This window comes from Elephas maximus, chromosome 15 (genome assembly GCF_024166365.1).
Source record: "Elephas maximus indicus isolate mEleMax1 chromosome 15, mEleMax1 primary haplotype, whole genome shotgun sequence".
Taxonomy (NCBI): Eukaryota; Metazoa; Chordata; class Mammalia; order Proboscidea; family Elephantidae; genus Elephas; species Elephas maximus.
In genome coordinates this window covers 93639562-93653287 of record NC_064833.1, presented here as the reverse complement: position 1 = coordinate 93653287, position 13726 = coordinate 93639562, and positions in this window count along the sequence as shown.

Here is a 13726-nt window from a genome sequence, read left to right as displayed (position 1 = left end):
TCGGCTCTATCGGACTCTATTCTACTCTACACTACTCTGCTCTACTCTCCTTACCCTATTCTGTTGTATTCTGTCCCGTTCTATTCTCTTCTCTTCTACCCTAACCTACCCTACTCTATTCAATTCCATTTGTCGCATTTCAACATTATTCGACGCGATTCGATGTGACTAGGCTCGAATTGGCTCCAACGGGGTCCATTCGGTTCAAATCGGTTTGATTTGGCTCAGTTCAGCTCCATTTGGCTGTATTGGCTCTAATCAGCTCTATTCGACTCGATTTCTGTATTCGATGCCATTCGACTCCATTCAAAAACATTCAGCTCCACTCCAGCATTCTACTCCATTCTAATCTCTTCTACTCTATTCTATTGTAATCTACTCTACCCTATCCTCCTCTGCTATAATCCATTCTAATAGATTTGATTCGATGCAACACGATTCAACACGAATTGCAGGGATTCGACGCGATTCAAAGTGATTCGACACCATACGATGAGATTTGGCACAATTTGTCTCCATTTGGTTCTACTCGTCTCTATTCGACTCCACTCTACTCTTTCTGTTTTCTTCTGTCCTGTTCTATTCTATTCTGCTCTACCCTACCTTAACCTACCCTACTCTAATCTATTCCATTTCATTTGACAGATTTTGACGCGATTCGGCACCATTCGGTTCAAATCAGCTCAATTTGGCTCAGTTCGGCTCGATTAGGCTCGATTTGGTGGGATTTGGCTCGATTCGGCCCTATTCTGCCCTATTTGGCTCTAGTCAAGTCTTTTTTACTCTATTCATCATTATTCGACTCCATTCGATTCCATGCCACTCCATTCTGGGCTATTCTATTCTACCTGACCCTACCCTGCTCTAGTTCACTCTAATAGATTCTATTCGACGCAATTCAAAGCCATTTGTCTCGTTTCATCTCCATTTGGCTCTATTCGCCTCTATACAACTCTATTCTGCTTTACTCTATTCTACTCTACTCTATTCTATCGTATTCTTCCTGTTCAGTTCTATTTTACTCTATTCTATTTTTCTCCCCTCCCCTCCCCTCCCCTACTCTATTCCATTGGATTCGACTTGACACATTTCGACACGATTCGACGCGATTCAGCTCAAATACAATTCGATTTGATTCGATGCAATTCGACACGATTTGACGGGATGCGACAGGATTCTCCGTGATACAATACGATTAGGCACAATTCGGCTCGATTTGTCTCGTTTCGCCTTGATTCAGCTCCGTTCGGCTCCATTCGGCTCTAATCAGCTCTATTTGGCTCTTTTCGACTCTATTCAACTCCACTCTTCCCTATTCTACTCTCTGCTATGCTTTCTATCGTGTTCTGTTCTGTTCTATGCCGTTCTATTCTACCCTCCCCTCCCCTACTCTGTCCAACTCTAATCTATTCGATTCGACTCTTTTCAATTCTCTTCTCTTCCCTTCTATTCTTCTACTCTCTATTCCACCCTATGCCACCCTACCCTACCCTAATCTATTCTATTTGACTCTACAGTACCCTACTCAATTCTACCCTGCCCTACCCTCTTCTGTTCCTTTCAGTTCTGTTCTATGCCGTTCTGGTCTATTCTATTCCTTTCTATTCTATCCTACCCTTCCCTACTCTAATCTATTCTATTGCATGTGATTTAATGCGATTCCACGAAATTTGATACAATGCGACTCTATTCTCTTTTATTCTATTCATTTCTATTCTACCCTATCCTACCCTACCGTACACTAATCTATCCTTTTCTATTCTGCTCTGGTCTGTTCTATTCTAGTCTTCTATTCTCTCTATTCCAACCTACCCTACCCTAATCGATTCCATTCTATTCTGTTCTGTTCTACTCTATTCTATTCTGTTGTTTCCTACTCTATTCTATTCTGTACTACCCTATCCTACCGTCATCTATTCTATTCTATTCTGTTCTGTTGTATTGTATTGTATTGTATTCTACTCTTTCCTGTCCAATTCTATTCTATCCTACCCTACCCTGCTCTAATAGACTCTATTCAATGCGATTCGACATGATTTGATGATATTCGGTGCAACTCGAGGCAATTCAACTCTATTCTCTTCTCTTCTATTCTTCTACTGTCTCTATTCCACCCTTGGCTCCCCTACCCTACGCTACCCCACATTACCCTACTCTTGTCTACTCATCTAGGCTACTAGCCTAGGGTAATAGTCTAGACCTCTAGTCTAGTTTACTCTAGTCTACTCTAGTCCACCGTAGTCTACCCTACCCAAACTTACCCTACCTGACTCCATTCGAATCTATTCCATTGGTTCCGATTCAAAGCCATTCAATCTGATTGGGCGGCATTTGATGGGAATCGACAGGATTCGACAGGTATCGAAGCGATTCAACACGATTTGACACGATTAGAGGCAATCCGACAGGATTCAACGTGATTCGACAAGATTCGATGGGGTTCCATGCCATTCGACTTGATTCGACCCAATTCGACGGCACTCGACTTTGTTTGAAGGGATTCAATGCAACATGACACAGATTGACACGATTTAACAAATTGAATGAGATGCGACGGGATGTGACAGGAATCGACCCGATCAGATGCCAATCGAAGCCATTTGATGCGATTCAGTGGAATTCAACGGGTTTGGAACCGACTTGAAGCGATTCGATGCCATTGATGCAATTTGACAGGATTCAAAGCACTTCGACGTGTTCTGATGGAACTCAATATGATTTGACATGATTCGACAAGAATCGACAGGGTTCAACGGGGTTTGAAGAGATTCGTCGGGATTTGACGGAATTCAATGCAATTCAAAGGGGTGTGACGGGATTCGATGTGATTTGTTGGAATTTGTTGGGATTCAATGCCATTCAACGAGACTCGTTCGAGCTGATTCGAGCCGGTTGGAATCGGATGGAAGCCGTTGGATTCGCTTGGAATAGGAGGGTTCAGGTGGGATCTGGTTGGATCCAGATGGACCCGATAGCAACCAGTTGGAACTGGATGGAACGGGATGGATCCAGTTGGAACCGGATGGAACCAATTGGAACCTGTTCGATCTGGTTGGAACTGTTTGGAGACAGATGGATACGGTTGGAGCTGGATGGATCCGGTTGGAAGCGTATGGATCCGCATGGAACCGGTTGGAACCAGATGGATCCAGTTGGAACCGGTTGGATGCAGCTGGAACCAGTTGAAACCTGATGGATCAGGCTGGATCCGGTTGGAAGCGGATGGATCTGGATGAAACCGGTTGGAAGAGGAACGTTCCGGAAGGAACCGGTTGGAACCGGATGGATCCATTTGGAACCAGCTGGAACCGGTGGCATCCAGCTGGAACCACTTGAAACCTGAGTGATCCGGCAAAATCCGGATGCACCCGGTTGGAAGCTGATTGATCCGGATGGAGCCGGTTGGAACCTGATCGATCCGGATGCAACCGGTTGGAACCGCAGAGTTCCGGAAGGAACCGGTGGTATCGGATGGATCCAGGTCGAACCGGCTGGAACCCGTTGGATTCTGCGAGAACCACTTGAAACCTGATGGATCCGGCTGGGTCCACATGGAACCAGTTGGAACCGGACGAGTCCGGTTCCAATGTTTTGGATCCGGTTGGAACCAGATGGGAAAGATTGGAACCGGATGGATCCTGTTGGAACCGGTTGGGACTGGTTGGATCCAGGTGTATCTGTTTAGAACGGGTTGAATCCATTCGGATCTGACTGGATCCTTTTATGTCTGGCTGGATCCGGTTCTATTCGGCTGGATCTGCTTCTATCCACCTGGATTCGATTGGATCCGCTTGGATACAGTTAGGCCCGGTTGGATCTGGCTTGATCCGGCTGGGTCTACTTAGATCTGGTTTGATGTGGTTATGCCCGGCTGGATCTGGTCATGCCCGGCTTGGTCTGACTGGGTCCCATTTGATCCTTGCCTTGCCTTGCCTTGCCTTGCCTCGCTCCATTCAGGTCCTTTCGGCTCGAATCGTGTGGATTCAGCTTGTTTAGGCTCGATTCGGCTGGATTCGGCTCCATTCAGGTTGATTCAGCTCAGTTAGGCTCGATTCGACTCACATTGGCTCGATTCGGCCTTATTCAGCCCTATTCCGCTCTATTTGGCTCTATTCGACTTTGTTCGTATCTATTCCGCTCCATTTGACTCCACTCCCAACAATTCCACTCTAGTCCACACGATCCTACTCTATTCCTTTCTGCCCTACCCTAACCAACTCTAATCGGTTCGATTCTATTTGACGCGATTTGTCTTATTTCCTATCCATTTGGATTGATTCGGCTCGATTCGGCTCTATCGGACTCTATTCTACTCTACACTACTCTGCTCTACTCTCCTTACCCTATTCTGTTGTATTCTGTCCCGTTCTATTCTCTTCTCTTCTACCCTAACCTACCCTACTCTATTCAATTCCATTTGTCGCATTTCAACATTATTCGACGCGATTCGATGTGACTAGGCTCGAATTGGCTCCAACGGGGTCCATTCGGTTCAAATCGGTTTGATTTGGCTCAGTTCAGCTCCATTTGGCTGTATTGGCTCTAATCAGCTCTATTCGACTCGATTTCTGTATTCGATGCCATTCGACTCCATTCAAAAACATTCAGCTCCACTCCAGCATTCTACTCCATTCTAATCTCTTCTACTCTATTCTATTGTAATCTACTCTACCCTATCCTCCTCTGCTATAATCCATTCTAATAGATTTGATTCGATGCAACACGATTCAACACGAATTGCAGGGATTCGACGCGATTCAAAGTGATTCGACACCATACGATGAGATTTGGCACAATTTGTCTCCATTTGGTTCTACTCGTCTCTATTCGACTCCACTCTACTCTTTCTGTTTTCTTCTGTCCTGTTCTATTCTATTCTGCTCTACCCTACCTTAACCTACCCTACTCTAATCTATTCCATTTCATTTGACAGATTTTGACGCGATTCGGCACCATTCGGTTCAAATCAGCTCAATTTGGCTCAGTTCGGCTCGATTAGGCTCGATTTGGTGGGATTTGGCTCGATTCGGCCCTATTCTGCCCTATTTGGCTCTAGTCAAGTCTTTTTTACTCTATTCATCATTATTCGACTCCATTCGATTCCATGCCACTCCATTCTGGGCTATTCTATTCTACCTGACCCTACCCTGCTCTAGTTCACTCTAATAGATTCTATTCGACGCAATTCAAAGCCATTTGTCTCGTTTCATCTCCATTTGGCTCTATTCGCCTCTATACAACTCTATTCTGCTTTACTCTATTCTACTCTACTCTATTCTATCGTATTCTTCCTGTTCAGTTCTATTTTACTCTATTCTGTTTTTCTCCCCTCCCCTCCCCTCCCCTACTCTATTCCATTGGATTCGACTTGACACATTTCGACACGATTCGACGCGATTCAGCTCAAATACAATTCGATTTGATTCGATGCAATTCGACACGATTTGACGGGATGCGACAGGATTCTCCGTGATACAATACGATTAGGCACAATTCGGCTCGATTTGTCTCGTTTCGCCTTGATTCAGCTCCGTTCGGCTCCATTCGGCTCTAATCAGCTCTATTTGGCTCTTTTCGACTCTATTCAACTCCACTCTTCCCTATTCTACTCTCTGCTATGCTTTCTATCGTGTTCTGTTCTGTTCTATGCCGTTCTATTCTACCCTCCCCTCCCCTACTCTGTCCAACTCTAATCTATTCGATTCGACTCTTTTCAATTCTCTTCTCTTCCCTTCTATTCTTCTACTCTCTATTCCACCCTATGCCACCCTACCCTACCCTAATCTATTCTATTTGACTCTACAGTACCCTACTCAATTCTACCCTGCCCTACCCTCTTCTGTTCCTTTCAGTTCTGTTCTATGCCGTTCTGGTCTATTCTATTCCTTTCTATTCTATCCTACCCTTCCCTACTCTAATCTATTCTATTGCATGTGATTTAATGCGATTCCACGAAATTTGATACAATGCGACTCTATTCTCTTTTATTCTATTCATTTCTATTCTACCCTATCCTACCCTACCGTACACTAATCTATCCTTTTCTATTCTGCTCTGGTCTGTTCTATTCTAGTCTTCTATTCTCTCTATTCCAACCTACCCTACCCTAATCGATTCCATTCTATTCTGTTCTGTTCTACTCTATTCTATTCTGTTGTTTCCTACTCTATTCTATTCTGTACTACCCTATCCTACCGTCATCTATTCTATTCTATTCTGTTCTGTTGTATTGTATTGTATTGTATTCTACTCTTTCCTGTCCAATTCTATTCTCTCCTACCCTACCCTGCTCTAATAGACTCTATTCAATGCGATTCGACATGATTTGATGATATTCGGTGCAACTCGAGGCAATTCAACTCTATTCTCTTCTCTTCTATTCTTCTACTGTCTCTATTCCACCCTTGGCTCCCCTACCCTACGCTACCCCACATTACCCTACTCTTGTCTACTCATCTAGGCTACTAGCCTAGGGTAATAGTCTAGACCTCTAGTCTAGTTTACTCTAGTCTACTCTAGTCCACCGTAGTCTACCCTACCCAAACTTACCCTACCTGACTCCATTCGAATCTATTCCATTGGTTCCGATTCAAAGCCATTCAATCTGATTGGGCGGCATTTGATGGGAATCGACAGGATTCGACAGGTATCGAAGCGATTCAACACGATTTGACACGATTAGAGGCAATCCGACAGGATTCAACGTGATTCGACAAGATTCGATGGGGTTCCATGCCATTCGACTTGATTCGACCCAATTCGACGGCACTCGACTTTGTTTGAAGGGATTCAATGCAACATGACACAGATTGACACGATTTAACAAATTGAATGAGATGCGACGGGATGTGACAGGAATCGACCCGATCAGATGCCAATCGAAGCCATTTGATGCGATTCAGTGGAATTCAACGGGTTTGGAACCGACTTGAAGCGATTCGATGCCATTGATGCAATTTGACAGGATTCAAAGCACTTCGACGTGTTCTGATGGAACTCAATATGATTTGACATGATTCGACAAGAATCGACAGGGTTCAACGGGGTTTGAAGAGATTCGTCGGGATTTGACGGAATTCAATGCAATTCAAAGGGGTGTGACGGGATTCGATGTGATTTGTTGGAATTTGTTGGGATTCAATGGCATTCAACGAGACTCGTTCGAGCTGATTCGAGCCGGTTGGAATCGGATGGAAGCGGTTGGATTCGCTTGGAATAGGAGGGTTCAGGTGGGATCTGGTTGGATCCAGATGGAACCGATAGCAACCAGTTGGAACTGGATGGAACGGGATGGATCCAGTTGGAACCGGATGGAACCAATTGGAACCTGTTCGATCTGGTTGGAACTGTTTGGAGACAGATGGATACGGTTGGAGCTGGATGGATCCGGTTGGAAGCGTATGGATCCGCATGGAACCGGTTGGAACCAGATGGATCCAGTTGGAACCGGTTGGATGCAGCTGGAACCAGTTGAAACCTGATGGATCAGGCTGGATCCGGTTGGAAGCGGATGGATCTGGATGAAACCGGTTGGAAGAGGAACGTTCCGGAAGGAACCGGTTGGAACCGGATGGATCCATTTGGAACCAGCTGGAACCGGTGGCATCCAGCTGGAACCACTTGAAACCTGAGTGATCCGGCAAAATCCGGATGCACCCGGTTGGAAGCTGATTGATCCGGATGGAGCCGGTTGGAACCTGATCGATCCGGATGCAACCGGTTGGAACCGCAGAGTTCCGGAAGGAACCGGTGGTATCGGATGGATCCAGGTCGAACCGGCTGGAACCCGTTGGATTCTGCGAGAACCACTTGAAACCTGATGGATCCGGCTGGGTCCACATGGAACCAGTTGGAACCGGACGAGTCCGGTTCCAATGTTTTGGATCCGGTTGGAACCAGATGGGAAAGATTGGAACCGGATGGATCCTGTTGGAACCGGTTGGGACTGGTTGGATCCAGGTGTATCTGTTTAGAACGGGTTGAATCCATTCGGATCTGACTGGATCCTTTTATGTCTGGCTGGATCCGGTTCTATTCGGCTGGATCTGCTTCTATCCACCTGGATTCGATTGGATCCGCTTGGATACAGTTAGGCCCGGTTGGATCTGGCTTGATCCGGCTGGGTCTACTTAGATCTGGTTTGATGTGGTTATGCCCGGCTGGATCTGGTCATGCCCGGCTTGGTCTGACTGGGTCCCATTTGATCCTTGCCTTGCCTTGCCTTGTCTTGCCTCGCTCCATTCAGGTCCTTTCGGCTCGAATCGTGTGGATTCAGCTTGTTTAGGCTCGATTCGGCTGGATTCGGCTCCATTCAGGTTGATTCAGCTCAGTTAGGCTCGATTCGACTCACATTGGCTCGATTCGGCCTTATTCAGCCCTATTCCGCTCTATTTGGCTCTATTCGACTTTGTTCGTATCTATTCCGCTCCATTTGACTCCACTCCCAACAATTCCACTCTAGTCCACACGATCCTACTCTATTCCTTTCTGCCCTACCCTAACCAACTCTAATCGGTTCGATTCTATTTGACGCGATTTGTCTTATTTCCTATCCATTTGGATTGATTCGGCTCGATTCGGCTCTATCGGACTCTATTCTACTCTACACTACTCTGCTCTACTGTCCTTACCCTATTCTGTTGTATTCTGTCCCGTTCTATTCTCTTCTCTTCTACCCTAACCTACCCTACTCTATTCAATTCCATTTGTCGCATTTCAACATTATTCGACGCGATTCGATGTGACTAGGCTCGAATTGGCTCCAACGGGGTCCATTCGGTTCAAATCGGTTTGATTTGGCTCAGTTCAGCTCCATTTGGCTGTATTGGCTCTAATCAGCTCTATTCGACTCGATTTCTGTATTCGATGCCATTCGACTCCATTCAAAAACATTCAGCTCCACTCCAGCATTCTACTCCATTCTAATCTCTTCTACTCTATTCTATTGTAATCTACTCTACCCTATCCTCCTCTGCTATAATCCACTCTAATAGATTTGATTCGATGCAACACGATTCAACACGAATTGCAGGGATTCGACGCGATTCAAAGTGATTCGACACCATACGATGAGATTTGGCACAATTTGTCTCCATTTGGTTCTACTCGTCTCTATTCGACTCCACTCTACTCTTTCTGTTTTCTTCTGTCCTGTTCTATTCTATTCTGCTCTACCCTACCTTAACCTACCCTACTCTAATCTATTCCATTTCATTTGACAGATTTTGACGCGATTCGGCACCATTCGGTTCAAATCAGCTCAATTTGGCTCAGTTCGGCTCGATTAGGCTCGATTTGGTGGGATTTGGCTCGATTCGGCCCTATTCTGCCCTATTTGGCTCTAGTCAAGTCTTTTTTACTCTATTCATCATTATTCGACTCCATTCGATTCCATGCCACTCCATTCTGGGCTATTCTATTCTACCTGACCCTACCCTGCTCTAGTTCACTCTAATAGATTCTATTCGACGCAATTCAAAGCCATTTGTCTCGTTTCATCTCCATTTGGCTCTATTCGCCTCTATACAACTCTATTCTGCTTTACTCTATTCTACTCTACTCTATTCTATCGTATTCTTCCTGTTCAGTTCTATTTTACTCTATTCTATTTTTCTCCCCTCCCCTCCCCTCCCCTACTCTATTCCATTGGATTCGACTTGACACATTTCGACACGATTCGACGCGATTCAGCTCAAATACAATTCGATTTGATTCGATGCAATTCGACACGATTTGACGGGATGCGACAGGATTCTCCGTGATACAATACGATTAGGCACAATTCGGCTCGATTTGTCTCGTTTCGCCTTGATTCAGCTCCGTTCGGCTCCATTCGGCTCTAATCAGCTCTATTTGGCTCTTTTCGACTCTATTCAACTCCACTCTTCCCTATTCTACTCTCTGCTATGCTTTCTATCGTGTTCTGTTCTGTTCTATGCCGTTCTATTCTACCCTCCCCTCCCCTACTCTGTCCAACTCTAATCTATTCGATTCGACTCTTTTCAATTCTCTTCTCTTCCCTTCTATTCTTCTACTCTCTATTCCACCCTATGCCACCCTACCCTACCCTAATCTATTCTATTTGACTCTACAGTACCCTACTCAATTCTACCCTGCCCTACCCTCTTCTGTTCCTTTCAGTTCTGTTCTATGCCGTTCTGGTCTATTCTATTCCTTTCTATTCTATCCTACCCTTCCCTACTCTAATCTATTCTATTGCATGTGATTTAATGCGATTCCACGAAATTTGATACAATGCGACTCTATTCTCTTTTATTCTATTCATTTCTATTCTACCCTATCCTACCCTACCGTACACTAATCTATCCTTTTCTATTCTGCTCTGGTCTGTTCTATTCTAGTCTTCTATTCTCTCTATTCCAACCTACCCTACCCTAATCGATTCTATTCTATTCTGTTCTGTTCTACTCTATTCTATTCTGTTGTTTCCTACTCTATTCTATTCTGTACTACCCTATCCTACCGTCATCTATTCTATTCTATTCTGTTCTGTTGTATTGTATTGTATTGTATTCTACTCTTTCCTGTCCAATTCTATTCTATCCTACCCTACCCTGCTCTAATAGACTCTATTCAATGCGATTCCACATGATTTGATGATATTCGGTGCAACTCGAGGCAATTCAACTCTATTCTCTTCTCTTCTATTCTTCTACTGTCTCTATTCCACCCTTGGCTCCCCTACCCTACGCTACCCCACATTACCCTACTCTTGTCTACTCATCTAGGCTACTAGCCTAGGGTAATAGTCTAGACCTCTAGTCTAGTTTACTCTAGTCTACTCTAGTCCACCGTAGTCTACCCTACCCAAACTTACCCTACCTGACTCCATTCGAATCTATTCCATTGGTTCCGATTCAAAGCCATTCAATCTGATTGGGCGGCATTTGATGGGAATCGACAGGATTCGACAGGTATCGAAGCGATTCAACACGATTTGACACGATTAGAGGCAATCCGACAGGATTCAACGTGATTCGACAAGATTCGATGGGGTTCCATGCCATTCGACTTGATTCGACCCAATTCGACGGCACTCGACTTTGTTTGAAGGGATTCAATGCAACATGACACAGATTGACACGATTTAACAAATTGAATGAGATGCGACGGGATGTGACAGGAATCGACCCGATCAGATGCCAATCGAAGCCATTTGATGCGATTCAGTGGAATTCAACGGGTTTGGAACCGACTTGAAGCGATTCGATGCCATTGATGCAATTTGACAGGATTCAAAGCACTTCGACGTGTTCTGATGGAACTCAATATGATTTGACATGATTCGACAAGAATCGACAGGGTTCAACGGGGTTTGAAGAGATTCGTCGGGATTTGACGGAATTCAATGCAATTCAAAGGGGTGTGACGGGATTCGATGTGATTTGTTGGAATTTGTTGGGATTCAATGGCATTCAACGAGACTCGTTCGAGCTGATTCGAGCCGGTTGGAATCGGATGGAAGCGGTTGGATTCGCTTGGAATAGGAGGGTTCAGGTGGGATCTGGTTGGATCCAGATGGACCCGATAGCAACCAGTTGGAACTGGATGGAACGGGATGGATCCAGTTGGAACCGGATGGAACCAATTGGAACCTGTTCGATCTGGTTGGAACTGTTTGGAGACAGATGGATACGGTTGGAGCTGGATGGATCCGGTTGGAAGCGTATGGATCCGCATGGAACCGGTTGGAACCAGATGGATCCAGTTGGAACCGGTTGGATGCAGCTGGAACCAGTTGAAACCTGATGGATCAGGCTGGATCCGGTTGGAAGCGGATGGATCTGGATGAAACCGGTTGGAAGAGGAACGTTCCGGAAGGAACCGGTTGGAACCGGATGGATCCATTTGGAACCAGCTGGAACCGGTGGCATCCAGCTGGAACCACTTGAAACCTGAGTGATCCGGCAAAATCCGGATGCACCCGGTTGGAAGCTGATTGATCCGGATGGAGCCGGTTGGAACCTGATCGATCCGGATGCAACCGGTTGGAACCGCAGAGTTCCGGAAGGAACCGGTGGTATCGGATGGATCCAGGTCGAACCGGCTGGAACCCGTTGGATTCTGCGAGAACCACTTGAAACCTGATGGATCCGGCTGGGTCCACATGGAACCAGTTGGAACCGGACGAGTCCGGTTCCAATGTTTTGGATCCGGTTGGAACCAGATGGGAAAGATTGGAACCGGATGGATCCTGTTGGAACCGGTTGGGACTGGTTGGATCCAGGTGTATCTGTTTAGAACGGGTTGAATCCATTCGGATCTGACTGGATCCTTTTATGTCTGGCTGGATCCGGTTCTATTCGGCTGGATCTGCTTCTATCCACCTGGATTCGATTGGATCCGCTTGGATACAGTTAGGCCCGGTTGGATCTGGCTTGATCCGGCTGGGTCTACTTAGATCTGGTTTGATGTGGTTATGCCCGGCTGGATCTGGTCATGCCCGGCTTGTTCTGACTGGGTCCCGTTTGATCCTTGCCTTGCCTTGCCTTGCCTCGCTCCATTCAGGTCCTTTCGGCTCGAATCGTGTGGATTCAGCTTGTTTAGGCTCGATTCGGCTGGATTCGGCTCCATTCAGGTTGATTCAGCTCAGTTAGGCTCGATTCGACTCACATTGGCTCGATTCGGCCTTATTCAGCCCTATTCCGCTCTATTTGGCTCTATTCGACTTTGTTCGTATCTATTCCGCTCCATTTGACTCCACTCCCAACAATTCCACTCTAGTCCACACGATCCTACTCTATTCCTTTCTGCCCTACCCTAACCAACTCTAATCGGTTCGATTCTATTTGACGCGATTTGTCTTATTTCCTATCCATTTGGATTGATTCGGCTCGATTCGGCTCTATCGGACTCTATTCTACTCTACACTACTCTGCTCTACTGTCCTTACCCTATTCTGTTGTATTCTGTCCCGTTCTATTCTCTTCTCTTCTACCCTAACCTACCCTACTCTATTCAATTCCATTTGTCGCATTTCAACATTATTCGACGCGATTCGATGTGACTAGGCTCGAATTGGCTCCAACGGGGTCCATTCGGTTCAAATCGGTTTGATTTGGCTCAGTTCAGCTCCATTTGGCTGTATTGGCTCTAATCAGCTCTATTCGACTCGATTTCTGTATTCGATGCCATTCGACTCCATTCAAAAACATTCAGCTCCACTCCAGCATTCTACTCCATTCTAATCTCTTCTACTCTATTCTATTGTAATCTACTCTACCCTATCCTCCTCTGCTATAATCCATTCTAATAGATTTGATTCGATGCAACACGATTCAACACGAATTGCAGGGATTCGACGCGATTCAAAGTGATTCGACACCATACGATGAGATTTGGCACAATTTGTCTCCATTTGGTTCTACTCGTCTCTATTCGACTCCACTCTACTCTTTCTGTTTTCTTCTGTCCTGTTCTATTCTATTCTGCTCTACCCTACCTTAACCTACCCTACTCTAATCTATTCCATTTCATTTGACAGATTTTGACGCGATTCGGCACCATTCGGTTCAAATCAGCTCAATTTGGCTCAGTTCGGCTCGATTAGGCTCGATTTGGTGGGATTTGGCTCGATTCGGCCCTATTCTGCCCTATTTGGCTCTAGTCAAGTCTTTTTTACTCTATTCATCATTATTCGACTCCATTCGATTCCATGCCACTCCATTCTGGGCTATTCTATTCTACCTGACCCTACCCTGCTCTA